The sequence below is a fragment of the Rutidosis leptorrhynchoides genome, chromosome 8, assembly GCF_046630445.1.
Source record: "Rutidosis leptorrhynchoides isolate AG116_Rl617_1_P2 chromosome 8, CSIRO_AGI_Rlap_v1, whole genome shotgun sequence".
Lineage (NCBI taxonomy): Eukaryota > Viridiplantae > Streptophyta > Magnoliopsida > Asterales > Asteraceae > Rutidosis > Rutidosis leptorrhynchoides.
The window spans coordinates 147022483-147040166 of NC_092340.1; the positions used below are offsets into that span (position 1 = coordinate 147022483).

Consider the following 17684-nt stretch of genomic DNA (forward strand, 5'->3'; position numbering starts at 1 on the left):
TTCCGCATTTGTGACATCTTTCAAGGTGTCGTGCTCTTCTTTTCGCTGCGGATTTTGATTTTCCTTTACCAAATTGTAACTTATTATTTTCGAATCTGGATTCTTTTCTTACTCCGTCCAATTTACCTCTGATTAATGATACTATTTCACTTGAAAGGGTGTCATTATTACGTTTAGTGATCAAAGTGTGTAGCATTAGACCATGGTTTAATTCACAGGAAGTCTTCAACTCGTAAAACCTAAAAAAATAAAAATTCAGAATGGGGGAAGAAGACTAGTTCTTTAGGGTCTGCTAGGGAAAGACCATTCGGGTTCCATTCTCGAGAACTACACGAAAACAGAAAATCTAACTCTAACAGAAATACATATTATCCTTTAAAGACTTGATTCTCCTGACACTTAGTTAGCTGTGGTGTCGAAATTATGATTAACTTCGTTGTCGACTTCCATTGGACTATCTATGTAATGTTTAACTCTGTGACCATTAACCTTAAATTCAATCCCATTTGAATTTATTAATTCTATTGTTCCGTATGGGAAAACTCTTTTGACTATAAATGGTCCAGACCATCTTGATTTCAATTTTCTAGGAAATAGCTTGAATCGTGAATTGAAAAGAAGAACTCGGTCTCCTTCTTTAAATTCTTTTGAACTTCTGATTCTTTTATCATGCCATTTCTTCATTCTTTCCTTATAGATCAACGAATTTTCGTATGCTTCATGTATTAATTCTTCTAATTCGTTTAGTTGACTTAACCGTAGACGTCCAACTTCATGTAAATCAAGATTACATGTCTTCAAAGCCCAAAATGCTTTGTGTTCAATTTCTACTGGAAGATGACATGCTTTTCCGTAGACGAGTCTGAAACGTGTGGTTCCAATTGGAGTTTTGTAGGCTGTTCTAAAAGCCCAGAGTGCATCCCCCAATTTAATGGACCATTCCTTCGGATTTGATCCTACGGTTTTCTCTAGAATACGTTTTAAAGCTCGGTTGGTATTTTTAACTTGTCCACTTGTTTGTGTATGATATGTGGTGGAGATTTTACGAGTTACTCCATATTTTTTGAAAACTTTCTCAAGTTGATTATTACAAAAATGAGTACCCCGATCACTTATTAAAGCTTTCGGTGTTCCGAACCTCGCAAAAAGACGTTTTAAAAAGTTGACTACAACTCGTGCATCATTACTCGGGAAAGCTTGTGCTTCCGCCCATTTAGATACATAATCAATGGCAACGAGAATGTAGAGATTATTATGAGATTTTGGAAATGGACCCATAAAGTCAATACCCCAAATGTCAAATACTTCACATACTTGAATGACATTTTGTGGCATTTCATCACATTTACTTATTTTTCCAGCCCTTTGACAAGCATCACAGGATTTGCAAAGAAGGTGTGCGTCTTTGAAAATTGTAGGCCAATAGAATCCAGCATCGTAAACTTTTCTTGCTGTAAGTTGAGGCCCATAATGCCCTCCTGTTGGTCCTGTGTGATAATGGTTTAAGATTTCACTAGCTTCATCTCCGAATACACATCGGCGTATTATTCCATCGGGACAACTTTTAAACAAATGTGGATCTTTCCAGAAATAGTGTTTTATATCACTAAAGAATTTCTTTTGTTTTTGGTACGATAATCCTTTTTCAAGGTATCCACATACTAAGTAGTTTGCATACTCTGCAAACCATGGAATTTCATTATAATCTATCTTCAATAGATATTCATCAGGAAAGTTGTCTTGTATGGCCGATTCATTTAGAACTTCTAATTCGGAATTTTCAAGACGAGAAAGATGACCAGCGGCGAGATTTTCTGCTTCCTTTTTATCTCGGATTTCAATATCAAACTCTTGTAAGAGTAAGATTCAACGGATTAATCGTGGTTTAGCATCTTGTTTCGAAAATAGGTATCTAAGAGCAGAATGGTCGGTATAGACCACCGTTTTTGCTAGAACGAGATATGAATAAAATTTGTCAAAAGCAAAGACAATAGCAAGGAGTTATTTTTCAGTAGTTGTGTAATTTGTTTGTGCTCCTTGTAACTTCTTACTAGCATAATAAATAGGTTGAAATCGTTTTTCAATCCTTTGTCCTAAAACGGCTCCCATTGCAAAATCACTTGCATCGCACATAAGTTCAAACGGTAAATTCCAATTTGGAGTTATCATAATCGGCACATTCGTGAGTTTCTCTTTAAGTATATTAAAAGATTTGATGCATTCATCTGAAAAGATGAATGGAGCATCCTTTTCTAGGAGTTTATTCATAGGAGTGGCAATTTTAGAAAAATCTTTTATGAAACGTCGGTAAAAACCGGCATGCCCTAGAAAACTCCTAAATCCTCTAACATTGGTGGGATGTGGAAGTTTAGCAATTACATCTACTTTAGCTCTATCCACTTCAATTCCTTCCTTTGAGATTTTATGACCAAGAATGATGCCTTCTTTAACCATGAAATGGCATTTCTCCCAATTAAGAACTAGATTTGATTGTTCGCATCTAATAAGCATTCGTTCAAGATTAACTAGACATGATTCAAAAGTATCACCGAAGACTGAAAAGTCATCCATGAAAACTTCCATGCATTCTTCTATCATGTCGTGAAAAATCGCCATCATGCACCTTTGAAAGGTTGCAGGGGCGTTGCAAAGTCCAAATGGCATGCGTTTGTAAGCAAAAGTACCATAAGGGCACGTGAATGTGGTTTTCTCTTGATCCTCGGGTGCTATTAAAATTTGAAAATATCCAGAAAAACCATCAAGAAAACAATAGTAACTATTTCCGGCTAATCTTTCCAACATTTGATCAATAAAAGGTAAGTGATGTGTGCGATCGAGACCTTTATTTATGAACGGATTTGAGTTGTTTTGTTACACGAATTGATTTATTGTATATGTGGTATTTTATTGATTTCAGGTTGATTTCACACATATATATAGGCAACTAGTCCTATCCGTGTAGATTAGTTTGTTGGTAAATCCGATTCGTTCCACAGGGAGATGGAGTGTTTAATGGTTTTTTTAATAGTCTTTGATGTCAAACTTAATTAAAGAGGGTTTTGGATTAGGCAATTTATAGTAACAGTAAAAAGAAGATAACTTAAACTAAATTACTAAATGAAATTACAAGATTACAAAAATTAACTTAAAAAGGGAATCTAATTGAAATTATACTAATTATGATGCGACAATTATATTACTAGATGGTAATTAGTAAAATAGTAATTTTTAATAAAACTATATGTTTAGAATTTTGTTTTAAGTAATTATTATATAAACTTATTTAAATTAACTAAATGACATTTTTAATAAAACTAATACAAATTAAAAGGAAATTAATTAATTAACTAATTATAAACTAGTTATAATTTATAAACTTATAATAATTAATACTAATTTTAAGATTAAAACATTTATTAAGGTATTTTATAATAAGTAAAACTAATTAACTTAATTAAAATAACTAATAACCTAAATATATATAATTAAATAATTAAAACCCTAAATTTAACCTACGATGTACTGTAGCCGCGTTTAATTCCTACACGATTCGTGTGCTTATACACGATTCGTGTAAGAGTAAAAAGATGTGACAGATAACTGTTACGAAGACTAGATGTTTTTATGTATTTTTTTTTTTATTTTAAAACGATAATTCGTAAATAATAAATATAAAACTTTTATAAGAAATATAAATAAGATAAATGGGAGTGTTCACTTAATTGTGTCACCCCTAGGTCCATGGATTGTTTTAAGTTTTACGCCCTATTAAAATGTTCTAGTATCAAACTTTACATTTTTCTCTCGAAAAAATATAAGGTTACAACTTAACTAAATAAAATCTAATTTTCATTGGATTCTTTTTAGAAAGCTACTATTCCCCAAGTATTTAAATTGAGACCTAGCCTAGTTTTGACCTTCGCCAATACCTAAATTATAACGGTTTCCCTTTTTATAATTTCACCTTCATATAATTTATTGATATCACCCAAACCACCGAAGTTTATTTCTAAATTGGTGTCAATAACTTATCCATAATTTCGTCTAGATCATTTTTAATGTTGAAGCTCAATTTATGTAAATAAAAACAACTTTCGTTATTTAAATTTAATAAATTAAGTGGCAAGGGTTAAATACCTAATTACATAAAAATGGTTCTTTTAACTAGGCTCAATATTAAAAATACTAAAGTTACATTTTAACTTTTACTAATGGTAACAATCCATTTCACTAGGGGCTCTACATTTAAGCAAACACTAGGGAAATTTAGCTATCCATTACACTAAGGTAGACATAAAAATATAGATATGCAAACATAATAACAACGCTAATTTTAACAGAGTAAACTTACTAAAATATCTTCACTTGCATTAACTTCAAATGGTAGAAAAATTATAATAATAACACCCCTTTCACGCGTACAATAACACCCTTTATCACGAACAATACACCCTTAATATTACAACTATTTTTAACCTTGAACTAATAGAGTAATAAAAATTACAGAATAATAACTTGCGTATAATAATTGTATGAAAATATGTGTGTGTATAGTAATTTTGTGTTGTAATAATGTGTCTCCTGATCCTCTGAACGTACTCCGTATTTAAACTGAATAGAAGTAGTAGTTGAACTTAATTGGATGGAGTCTTTGCTGTCTTCAATTTGAGAAAAGAATTATTTTTAAAACATCAAAAGCAGCCGCCCCATTTCAGTCTTATCATTATCTCGGCCTAACATTACACGATTCGTGTATCAGTACACGATTCGTGTGAGAACAAATATTCTACACGTTTCGTGTAGACATACACGAATCGTGTAAGATCAAATAACAGTTTTCTTCATTTTTCTTCTTCAGTTGTTCTTTGTTGATCCCGTGTTGACGTGTACAGATTTGGCACTTCTCATTTGAACTCTTTTCTTCTTTCATCTTGTACTTTCATTCGGATAAACGTTTCTTGATATAAATCTAGTTAAAACTATCGTTTTATCGTCGTTTCTTCTAACTTCACTCTTTTGTCGTTTTTCTCGTGAAATGCGCATTGAATGTCTTTGTAGATGATAAAAACCTATGAAATATAAGTGATATTGCGTTGAATAATATGTATGTTTAGAGCAATATCAAAATACCCCACACTAGAACGTTGCTTGTCCTCAAGCAATTACATCTTTTAACAGAGTTAGAACATTATATATCTTTCTTATCGAACATTTAGATCACACAACACACACTACACGAAATGAAACACACGCTATATGAAATATATTACACAACACAGTATTTATTGGATCACACGCACACCACACGAAATGAAATTCTGACAACAGAAACAAACATGAAACTCGTGATTAGGGTTTAAAAATTTGGATCCTTAGGGAAAATTGGACCTTGTGAAAACGTTTTATGATTTTATAAAATGTCATGCTAGTTTTTACACTAGACACGTTTTCCGGTTTTAACCTCAAATTCCGGTTGAGGGTAACTGAAAACCGAAGTCTCAGTCGGCGATTAGCAAGCTATTCGCCCCCATGATTGTAGTATCATGGAACTTGAAGCCAAATGTCCAAAAATAGTTTTACACAAATATAATTCATAAAATAGCATAAGTTTTAGAACAAAATTATATCGTGTCCAAATATCATCGGTGAACCATGAGTTTGCACACCTCAATTTGTTATGGCATATGTATGTTGACCGCGGTCAAACATAGATGCAGTTGATCTTTACGGAGATCATCCATCTGGGGATTAGATTCATTAGTCTTAAAAGCTAATTTGCATTGTGCCCCCCCATTGTACGGGACATATCCTTCTCATGGTTAGGATAAGTCTGACCACCAAAAACCCTGTTTGATGCTGAGGTTAGGTGGATTTCCAGCCGATTTTAGGGATGACTTTACAAGATTTTTCGTCAACCTACAGCTGTTCTGGACTACATCTTCTAACATAAGTTAGCAAGTGTGTCAATTCGGAAGACTTTACTTCCTTACGGGATGGACTTGATTCATCCTCTATTACTCGTGATAATGGAATATTCAGGTTTATACGTTCCTTAGCAATGATATCTGCAATAAACTTCAAAGAAACATGTGATAAATGGTTCTCAATATAAGGATTTATAAATTCTTGTTATAAATGGTTTTCTTTTATAAGTTTTAAACAAATAAACTTATGTATTTTTAATGTATGGAGACAACAATTTCGGTTTTTACACCTGATCTTTAATTGCTCGTAGTTACCTTAAAAATTGATTAGATACATTTGTTTAAAAATTTTCAAATTTTCATAAAAACCAATAACTTATAAGTTCTCGAGAATTTATATATTCCCACCCCACACTTAAGATTATGTAATGCCCTCATTACATAAAATCAGATAATAATGTATAAATTTGAGAGGACAATTAGTGTGAAGTATTTGGAACTTCCTTTGTTAACCGATTTGGATTTTCAAATTGGTTTACCTATGATTTTATCCAACGTTTGTATCGATGTTTCGTTTCGTCTAATTGCATTTTTGTCTGTACCTGTCAAAAGCATGTTAAAAACACACAAAATATGGGGTTGTACTTCAATCATACAAAACAATATTACCCCACACTTATTTCTTACTAATATACAATAAAACATTAGAAGTATAAAGAATATCAATACACACCATTCAATTATGTTATTACAAACTAAAAAAAATAAAAAATAAAAAAAAAAATAAAAACAATAGAACTAGTCAAATGGGCTACAAAATGGTCCTCCTCGTTCGCCCTCCTCCTGTTGCTGTCGCTGCCGTTGCTCGTTTAGGCGTTGTTCCTCGTAGAAACGCCTATATGCATCCTGACTCGCGGCTATTGCGGCGTTATGGTCATAGGGTGGAGGTAGAGGGTCATCGGGTGATTGCCATGGGGGATATGATGGAAAGGCTGAGGGTGCGTAAGCTTGCGGGTTAGACGCGTATAGATATGCTTGTTGGTGCGCCCACTCTAATTGATTTCCCATTCCCCTCTGATCATATCGGATGTTGGACAGCATATTATATTGATCTAGCTGGGTATGCCTAATGTCCCCTAATTGCCGAGATAAAGCAGTGTACTGATCTTCTGATCTCGCTCCCCAGTTTTGATATGAATTACGTACATCTAAACTCAATGCGTTAAACGAGTTTTGGAGCATATCGAAATCAGAAGTACCTGTATGAGACGAGCTAGCCTGATCTGTCTCTCGTCGTCTCCTCCTGGCTTCCCTCTCGGGTTCGTCATCCTCTTCCATGGGTTCCTGAAACGCAACTTCCTGTGGCCTTAAACTAATCACCCCAGCCCTCACCCGTATAGCTTTAGCTGTCCTATACACATCCAATCCTAAGGTACGAACCTGTTGATTTATCGGTTAGATTGGAGGTGCGAAGTCGTTCGGGTTGATATCGAACCAGGATGCCAAACATGTGATATAGTGACCCCCCGATATGTCACTGTCTCCTCGAGCACCCTTACCTACATTAGCCAAAAAGTAGGCCACTCCATAGGGTATACTAATATTAGTTTCCCTATCTCTAATAACATCCAAATACCAAAGGTCGACATAATTAATCCTATCTGTAGTAAGGAATGCCCTTTGGTTAATCGTGTTCGCTATAAATTTATGAATTAATCGATAGCGAATATCTTGGATCTTAAGGTATGATTCTCGGCCTGCTGTATATGAATTTCTTCCGGAAAAAGATCGCCAGACGCTGACAGAATCATAATCTCCTGAATACCTAGCTCCTGTAAATATAAATTCCCAAAAACCTGGAGCAATCATATCATCACCCTCATAAATCCCTAAGGCCATAGTTAAGTCGCCTAGGGACATTACTCTATCAACCCCACCCAGTCGGAATTGTAGGAAACTAGTATCTTGGACACTTGCGGGGCTTTTATCCATCCTAACAGTAGAGTAAAATTCTAAACACAAATCCCTATATACAGGAGCAGTCAAACCAAACAATCTCTCCCAGTCATTAAAATACCTAATTACCCCAAATTCATCCGTGTAGCTTTGGGTTAAAATATTCCTTATCTGTGTATCTAAATTAACTGGGTGACCTAAGGGAGTCCAATCAACAACGCAAACTTGATTGATTGTTCGATTTACCAGAGTAAGTAAATCTTTAACTTTTTGTACCCTTTGGCTTATTTCAATAGGGAAATGTAGAATCGGGTGTAGTTGCAACATTTGTTGTTCCATTTCGGGCGTAACTTCTTCTTGTTGGTTAACTGCCCTCATTCTAATTGGTCCCTGCATAACATTTTAAAAACAAGGAAATCATCCCAATAGAATGTGTAAATGTTAGCAAAGATTTTAACTTCAACAGACAACTTGTTTTCAACACCACCTTAATCAATTTAATTCAACAAACTTGGGATATTTAGTTCTATTATCCAAAACAAAGCAAAAACAAACCAAAAATCACAAATCAAAAATCAAGTTTCATATAAAAAGTCTAATTCACAAGTGAAAACACGCAATTTTTCTAAGCATATCTACTTCAATTCAATCACATTGCGCATATCTCATCTTCTAAATCATCCTTAACATCATTCAAACGCATAATTGATTCATGAAAGTATCAAAAGTTATCAATTTTAGGCTAAAATTAAAAATCACACAATCAAGCAATCAAAATCATGTTCACAAGTTCTATATACTAACAAAATACTCAAAAACAACTAATTATAACTAAATTAACACACTTTAGTTTCAATTTCTCAATTTTTCCCAAATTGGTATAAACCCTAATTTGCAAACACTAATTAAACATCATTTTCTTATGCTAATCGGGTTTATCATATTACTAACAACATAGATATAACAATAATCAAGAAAAAATCAACACAAACATGCACAAAATTCGGATTATAACTATAAAAAAAAAATAATGAAAAACTTGAAGAACACTAATTAAAAGGGTTAAAAATCCTTACCACTCTTGGCATGATGAAAGATTGAAGAATTAGAGGAGATTGAGAGTGTTAATTTAATGATTTGGTGCGATTTTGGGGTTTTTGGGGTTCAGCTCTCGTCACAGAAAAAAAATGGGGGAGGGATAGAGTGTGCAAACCAGTCCCCTGCCCCTTTCTGATATGGCCAGATTTTTGGCCTTACACGAATCGTGTAGGGCTACACGAATCGTGTAAGGCTTAATTTCAGCTGTAATTTTTTTTTTTTTTTTTTTTTTATATATAACTTATAATTAATTAAATTTAAAATCTCTTTTATAGATTTATATTTGTAACGGAAATTCGGTTTTTACACCTGTTCTTTATCCGTTTATAAATCTTAAAAATAAATTTATAAAATTCAATTCATTAATAGTTAAAGTTTTTATAGTTTTTCTGAAAACAAATTCAAAAATAAAAACACTCTATTTTTGTGTTAAAAATATTAACATTTTTAATTTTAGAACAAGTTCATAAAAAATTAAAATTACATAATGTAAAATACACTCTATTTTTATTTAACTTAAAATCAATTGAATTCAAAATATCTTTTATAAATTTATATTTGTAACGGAAATTCGGTTTTTACACCTGATCTTAATCCGTTTATAAATTTTTAATTTCAATTTATAAAATTCAATTAATTAAAAGTTTAAAGTTTTTATAATTTTATCGAAAATAAATAAAATAAAAACAAGTACATGAAAAATAAAAATTAAATAAATAAAAAATTCACTCTATTTTTGTTATATACCCTTAAATCAACTAATTTTCAAACTTAAAACTTTGTTTCCTATCGTCTAGGTAGAGATTAATTTCGGTTGTCAAACCTATCATTATCCACGACAAAGATTTACAAGTTATATATTTTTACGGTTATTGATAAAAGAGTATATTTTTGCAATCTACTATAGACTTTTAGAATTTAACAAATATTCTGTACAATTTTTTTGAAAAATAAAAATTCAGTTGTGACACCTAACATTTTCATTTTCAAAGAAACAAGTTAAACTCAAGGCGTTTCACCTCAATTTAGTAGAAAGAAATTTTTTTATTATATTTATTTTGTTTTTCGTGGTTTACTATTTAAATGATATCTTAAAAATTTAACAATTAATTGCGTGCAATTTTGAACAACAATAATTCAGTTTTAACACTTTAACATTATCGTTTTTAATGAAAACAGGTTAAATTCAAGTTTAATCAATTTTAAATAGTAGACCTTTTTATAAAACTTACTGCAAACAAATATAAACCAAAATACACACAAAATAATAAAAAATAAAAAAAAATAAAAATAATATATGCACATACATACAATCGACGAGAAAAAGAATTAGATAGTGAACCCACGTTGACTCGCTTCGTAGTCGAGTCGCGAAATTTCGCTTCCCATTGCCTCGTAGGCGTAACCTCGTGGGTTTAAGAGGTTTTCTTCTAAACATTTGAAAGGCCCTTCTCGGCATAAAGTTACGTACTCGAAATTAGAGTCCGTTTGGTTCTTTGGGCAATCTCCTGAGTGAGCTGGTTTTCCACATTTTTCACATTTACCCAATTGACGTGCCCGACGCCTTTTAGCGCATTTTGATTTGCCTTTTCCATAATTTTTCTCATTATAATCTTGTCTTTCTCCTTTTCTCATCGCATCGCATCTTTTCTTAATATCTAACACCACATCTCTTGGTAAAATCTTATCGCATATTAAAATGAAGTGGTTGTAGATATATTGACCTCGCATCTTAATAAAAACAAACCAAAAGAAATTAAAAAGGTAGAATGGAGGGAGAAGACTAGTTCTTTAGGGTCTGCTAGGGAAAGACCAATCTAACCCCACTCTTAAAGCTAAGAATAAAAATCGAGAATGGAGTTTAAAACCTTAGAGTTACCCTGAATTTATTTGTCCTTAGGGGAGAAGGTGGTTTCGTCTCTTTCCGTAGTATTGATTTCTTCAAAGTATAACTTGAGTCTCTGTCCGTTCACTTTGAAAGTTCCGCCGTCTTTATCATACAACTCTGCATATCCAGATGGAAAAACCTGTTTTATTATATATGGCCCATTCCATCGGGATCTAAGTTTACCAGGTGAAAACTTGAAACGTGATTGGAATACCAATACTTTATCCCCTTGCTCAAATTCTTTCTTTTTTAATCGTGCATCGTGCCATACTTTAGTTTTTTCTTTATATGTTTTAGAATTTTCGTAGGCTTGTAATCTTAATTCATCTAGTTCGTTAAGTTGTGATAACCTATTTTCTCCGGCTTGTACAAGGTCGGTATTACATTCTCTCATAGCCCAGTACGCCTTGTGTTCAATTTCAACAGGTAGATGACACGCTTTACCGTATACAAGTCTAAATGGCGTGGTACCTATTGGTGTTTTATACGCAGTCCTAAAAGCCCACAACGCGTCATCTAACTTGCGTTGCCAGATTTTTGGGTTGTTATTAACCGTCTTCTCAAGTATGCGTTTTAAGGCACGATTCGTGTTCTCCACTTGACCACTTGTTTGCGGGTGGTACGGAGTAGAGAAACGATGAGTTACACCATACTTCTTCAACACCTTTTCAAGAAGGTTGTTGGTAAAATGTGTTCCTCGGTCGGATATGAGTGCTTTTGGGATTCCAAAGCGTGAGAAGAGATTTTTCAAGAAGTTTATCACCACCCTAGCATCATTTGTAGGCAAAGCTTTTGCTTCAGCCCACTTGGATACATAGTCAACGGCTACTAGTATGTACTTGCACTTATGTGAACTTGGAAAGGGTCCCATAAAATCGATTCCCCAAATGTCAAAGATTTCACAAACTTGGATGCCGGTCTGAGGCATCTCATCCTTTTTCGTGATGTTACCCGTTCGTTGGCATGCGTTACAAGTCCGAACGAAATCATGGGCATCTTTAAAGATCGTGGGCCAATAAAAGCCCGATTCAAGGATTTTTCTTGCAGTGTGGTTTGGTCCGAAATGACCGCCGGTTGGCCCTTGATGGCAATGCTCAAGAATTTGTTGAGCTTCTTGTCCGTACACACAACGGCGAATTATTTGATCCGCACCAACACGAAATAGGTCTGGGTATTCCCAGAAATAAGATTTTAAATCCGCAAAAAATTTCTTCTTTTGCTGATAAGTAAGTCCTTTTTGTAGTATGCCTGAAGCAAGATAGTTTGCAAAATGGGCAAACCATGGGATTTCAGATTCTTTTTCAACCCTCATTAGAGATTCGTCAGGAAATGTGTCCTTGATGATTGTGTCATCAAGTTTATCTAATTCGGGGTTTTCAAGTCGGGATAAATGATCGGCAGCTAGATTCTCAGCTCCTTTCTTGTCACGTATCTCAATGTCAAATTCTTGAAGTAAAAGAACCCAACGTATGAGACGATGTTTTGCATCCAGTTTCGAGAATAAATACCTAAGTGCCGAATGGTCCGTGTAAACAATGGTCTTGGACAACACCAAATATGACCGAAATTTATCAAATGCATAAACAACCGCTAGGAGTTCTTTTTCCGTGGTGGTATAATTAATTTGGGCTCCCGTTAGAGTTTTACTTGCATAATAAATCGGAAGAAAATGATTATCGGGACGTTGTCCTAAAACAGCACCTAAAGCATAGTCGCTTGCGTCGCACATTAGCTCAAATGGCATACTCCAATCTGGAGATACCATAATGGGAGCTTGTGTGAGTTTTGACTTAAGAATCGAGAATGCATTCTCGCAATTAGTGTCAAAGTCAAATGGAGCATCCTTTTCAAGAAGCTTGGTCAATGGGCGGGCGATTTTAGAAAAATCTTTGATAAATCGCCTATAGAATCCCGCGTGACCAAGAAAGCTTCTAATTGCTTTAACATTTGATGGTTTAGGTAGCTTAGAGATAACTTCAATTTTAGCTTTATCTACCTCTATTCCCGCACGAGATATTTTGTGACCAAGTACAATGCCCTCCTTCACCATGAAGTGGCATTTTTCCCAATTTAGGACCAAGTTTGCTTTCTCACATCGGATAAGCATACGTTCTAGATTGAAAAGACACGATTCAAAGGAGTCTCCAAACACGGAAAAGTCATCCATGAAGACTTCCATACAATCCTCTACCATATCATCAAAGATTGCCATCATGCACCTTTGAAAGGTTCCGGGTGCATTGCATAAACCAAACGGCATGCGGCGATAGGCAAAGGTACCGAAAGGACAAGTGAATGTGGTCTTTTCTTGGTCGTTGGGATCAATTGGAATTTGGAAGTAACCTGAGAAACCATCTAAAAAGCAATAATATTCTTTTCCCGCTAATCGTTCAAGCATTTGATCAATAAAAGGTAAAGGGAAATGATCCTTTCTAGTGGCATCATTTAGACGTCTGTAATCAATACAGACTCTCCAGCCGGTAACTGTTCTAGTTGGGACGAGTTCGTCCTTTTCATTTAATATAACGGTTGTACCCCCCTTTTTGGGTACTACTTGTACTGGACTAACCCATGGACTATCGGAGATGGGGTAGATTAACCCGGCGTCAAGAAGCTTGACGACCTCCTTTTTAACAACCTCTTTCATGTTGGGATTTAGCCTGCGTTGTCTTTGCACTACGGGTTTGTAGTCATTCTCAAGGAGAATTTTATGTGTACAATAAGACGGGTTTATTCCTGGAATGTCGGTTGTTTTCCAGGCTATAGCCTTTTTATGGGTTTTTAATACAGAAATTAGCTTATCCTTCTCATTATCTGAAAGATGTGAAGCAATAATTACTGGTAATTTAGATGTACCTTCGAGATAAGCATACTCCAAGTGTTTGGGTAGCTCTTTAAGCTCTAGTACGGGTGGTTCTTCTAAGGAATTTTTTATACGAAATCTATCTTCATTTTTGATTTCCTCAAACGATTCCTCTTCCATGGGAATTTCTTCTATTATGGTCTCGTCATCCGTGACCACCTTCATTAACTCATCAAAATCTTTATCAATATTGAAGTATTCATTCTCACTTACCGGGGCTAACCCCGGGATATCAATTTCAAGTATCTCCTTCAATTCATTCTCGACACAAAGATCTATAACATCAATTTGAAAACAAGAGTCATCGGTAGAAGTGGGTCTTTTCATGGCTTTGTCAATGTGACAAATTATTCTCTCGTTTCCCACACCTAGACTTAATTGTTCTTTTTGGACATTGATGATAGCATCTGCAGTATTTAGGAAAGGACGTCCCAAAATGATAGGAACTTTTGTGTCCTCTTGCATTTCTAGAATAACAAAGTCGACGGGAAAGATGAGTGAGCCAACTTTTACAAGTATATCCTCGGCTATACCTATTGGAGTATCAAATGATTGGTTTGCTAATCGAATACCCATTCGGGTTGGTTTTAAGTCTCCTAAGTCAAGTTTTAAATATAACGAGTAAGGCATTAAGTTAACACTTGCACCTAAGTCGGCTAGTGCATCGTACACTACCGAATCACCCATCATACATGGTATGATAAAACTACCAGGGTCTCCTAATTTTGGAGGTACATTTTGTTTCTTTAAGATGGCCGAACATTCCTCATGGAGGAATGTGGCAGAAACGTCGTGGTATTTACCCTTCGAGGATATGAGATCCTTTAAAAACTTCCCGTAATTGGGCATATCCCTAAGAACCTCCGCGAGTGGCATGTTAATGCTAATTTGCTTAATCATGTCCGCAAATTTCTCATACCGCCTTGCGAGTCTGTCTTTCTTTAATGCTTTCGGGTAAGGAATAGGTTCCTTATGCACCTTTACTGGTGGTTCTTCGTTTTTCTTTGGCATGACCTCAGGTGGATCATCTTTCTCTTGTTCTTTGTTATCTTGCTCATTTTCATCAACCGGTATTTGTAAAATAGAAGGAGATAAAGGAACTTCCGGGGATTTTGTAGTCTCCGGTTTAGTAGTTAAACCACTTCTAGTAGTTATAGCATTTACATGCTCGTTCCTTGTTTGAGGGTTGTTGGGATTTACTTGAGTATTTGAGGGGAGAGTACCTGGTGGTCTCTCTGATAGTAACTGTGAGATCCTTCCAACATCTCTTTCTAAGTTTTGTATTGTAGCTTGTTGATTTCGGATTTGCTGAGTTTGGAGCTCTGCATTTTGCTCGTGCTTAACCATAAAATCTCTTAAGAGATCTTCTAAACCAGATTTCCTCTCAGGTTGAGGTTGCATAATTGCTAATGGTTGTGGTTGCATGAGTGCTAGTGGTTGTGGTTGATTGGGTTGGAAATTATTTTGATAATTTCTTTGAGGTTGATTTCGGTTATTATAACCTGGTGGCGGATTTCTTTGATTTTGATTTGGGAAATTCCGGTTGTTTTGGTAACCTGGATTTCCTCCTTGATAGTTATTATTATTTTGATAGTTATTATTATTTGATCCTGAAGGTCCTCCTACTTGATAGCTGTTTATAGGAGGATATTTTCGGTTGTTTGCTTCTATAGCTGGAAAATCACTGAAGTTCATTTCACCTTTTCGTAAGTATCCTAAGAAATTTGCTTGTTCTTCCATTGTACTTTGATCACAATCTCTAGTAAGATGGGGACCTTGGCATAGTTCACATCCTACTCTAATAGAATGCATTTCCTTGGTTACTTTCTCGATTTGTCTTGCTTGATTTGCTATTTGAACTTTTAAAGAAGCAATTTCATCATTACTTTCAATACTAGCAACATTTGATGATCTAGAAAATTCTATTTCTTGATGCCAGTTATGAGAATGGGACGCTAAATCAGCAATGATTGTATGAGCGTCTTCAGGTGTTTTCTTCATAACTGAACCTCCGGCTGCAACATCTATATCTTTTCTAGTTGTCACATTGACTCCTTTATAGAATATTTGGACCTTTTGGAATGTATTCAACCCGTGTTGAGGACATATTCGAAGCATTTTATTGAATCGGGTCCAAGCTTCATAAAGAGTTTCATTAGGCTTTTGTTTAAAGTGATTTATGTCACTTTGTAATTTTGCTGCTTTTGAAGCAGGAAAGAATTCTGACAAAAATTTATCCATCATATCATTCCAGTTTTCAATATATCCTTCTGGTAATGAGTCTAGCCAATCCCTTGCATCATCTTTTAATGACCATGGAAAGATTTTTAAACATGCAACTTCATCGGTGACATCTTTGATTTTGAAAAGCTTGCAAATGCTTACAAACTTACGAAGATGCTCGTTAGCATCCTCATTTGGGGCTCCACCGAATTGACATGTATTAGTTACCATGTGTAAAAATTGACCTTTTATTTCAAAGCCATCAGTCATCGGGGGTTGGATGATTGCGTGGCCTTGACCTTTTCTTGTGGCCTTCATTAATGCTTCCATCGTTTGATTTGTGTCAGCCATTTCTTCTTCTTCTTTAATAATCGGCTCTATGATTGGTTGAATTATTGGTTCAGAGTCGGATTCTAAGAAAAGTGACTCTAAATTTTTAGCAAGAGATTCTACTTCTTGAGCTCTTAAGCGTTCGTGGAATTTTCTTTCGGGTTCAGGATGTGAGGGAGTTAATTCAGCGTTGGAGGAACGTAAGTTCATACATTAATTTCTATTATGAGATCACTTCACTAAAGGTTTATCTAGGGTTACCTATTTGTTTCTCTTTTTTTGTGTTTTTCGGTGTTTTAAAAGTACTTCCTATTTCTTTTTGTTGTTTTTGTCCTTTATTAATTCTTTGAGGTTCTGGATTAAGTTTAACGAGTTTAGGATTGAACGGATCATACAATTTGGGAAATTGTACAAAGAATTAAAGGATTTATTCAAAAACTTTGAACTTTCTTGGAAATGAATTTCCTCGAGAGGATCGAATAACATAAAAACAATGATAAAAACCCTTAAACAACAGATTTTCCTTCTGATTTTGTCCACGTTTTGAATAGCCAAAAGATGCAGCAGAGGGGCAGGATCCTTCTATTGACCAATAAAATTGGTGATCCAACAACCCGGTCCACGTACAAATCCAACTACTACTACGAATCAGAAAAATTATCTATTTATTTAACTGCCAACGTCCCCGGCAGCGGCGCCAAAAAGTTGATGTGTGCGATCGAGACCTTTATTTATGAACGGATTTGAGTTGTTTTGTTACACGAATTGATTTATTGTATATGTGGTATTTTATTGATTTCAGGTTGATTTCACACATATATATAGGCAACTAGTCCTATCCGTGTAGATTAGTTTGTTGGTAAATCCGATTCGTTCCACAGGGAGATGGAGTGTTTAATGGTTTTTTTAATAGTCTTTGATGTCAAACTTAATTAAAGAGGGTTTTGGATTAGGCAATTTATAGTAACAGTAAAAAGAAGATATTCCCGCCTGTAGTATAGTGGTAAGTATTCCCGCCTGTCACGCGGGTGACCCGGGTTCGATCCCCGGCAGCGGCGCCAAAAAGTTGATGTGTGCGATCGAGACCTTTATTTATGAACGGATTTGAGTTGTTTTGTTACACGAATTGATTTATTGTATATGTGGTATTTTATTGATTTCATGTTGATTTCACACATATATATAGGCAACTAGTCCTATCCGTGTAGATTAGTTTGTTGGTAAATCCGATTCGTTCCACAGGGAGATGGAGTGTTTAATGGTTTTTTTAATAGTCTTTGATGTCAAACTTAATTAAAGAGGGTTTTGGATTAGGCAATTTATAGTAACAGTAAAAAGAAGATAACTTAAACTAAATTACTAAATGAAATTACAAGATTACAAAAATTAACTTAAAAAGGGA

At 34.7% G+C, this 17684-nt stretch overlaps 1 non-coding gene across 1 annotated transcript; it reads left to right on the top strand.

Annotated features, from left to right (window-relative positions):
- The first annotated feature begins 17270 nt into the window (after positions 1-17270).
- TRNAD-GUC (transfer RNA aspartic acid (anticodon GUC)) lies at positions 17271-17340 on the top strand. Its single transcript has one exon. It is a non-coding gene; the product is annotated as a tRNA-Asp (tRNA).
- The last annotated feature ends 344 nt before the right edge of the window (positions 17341-17684 follow it).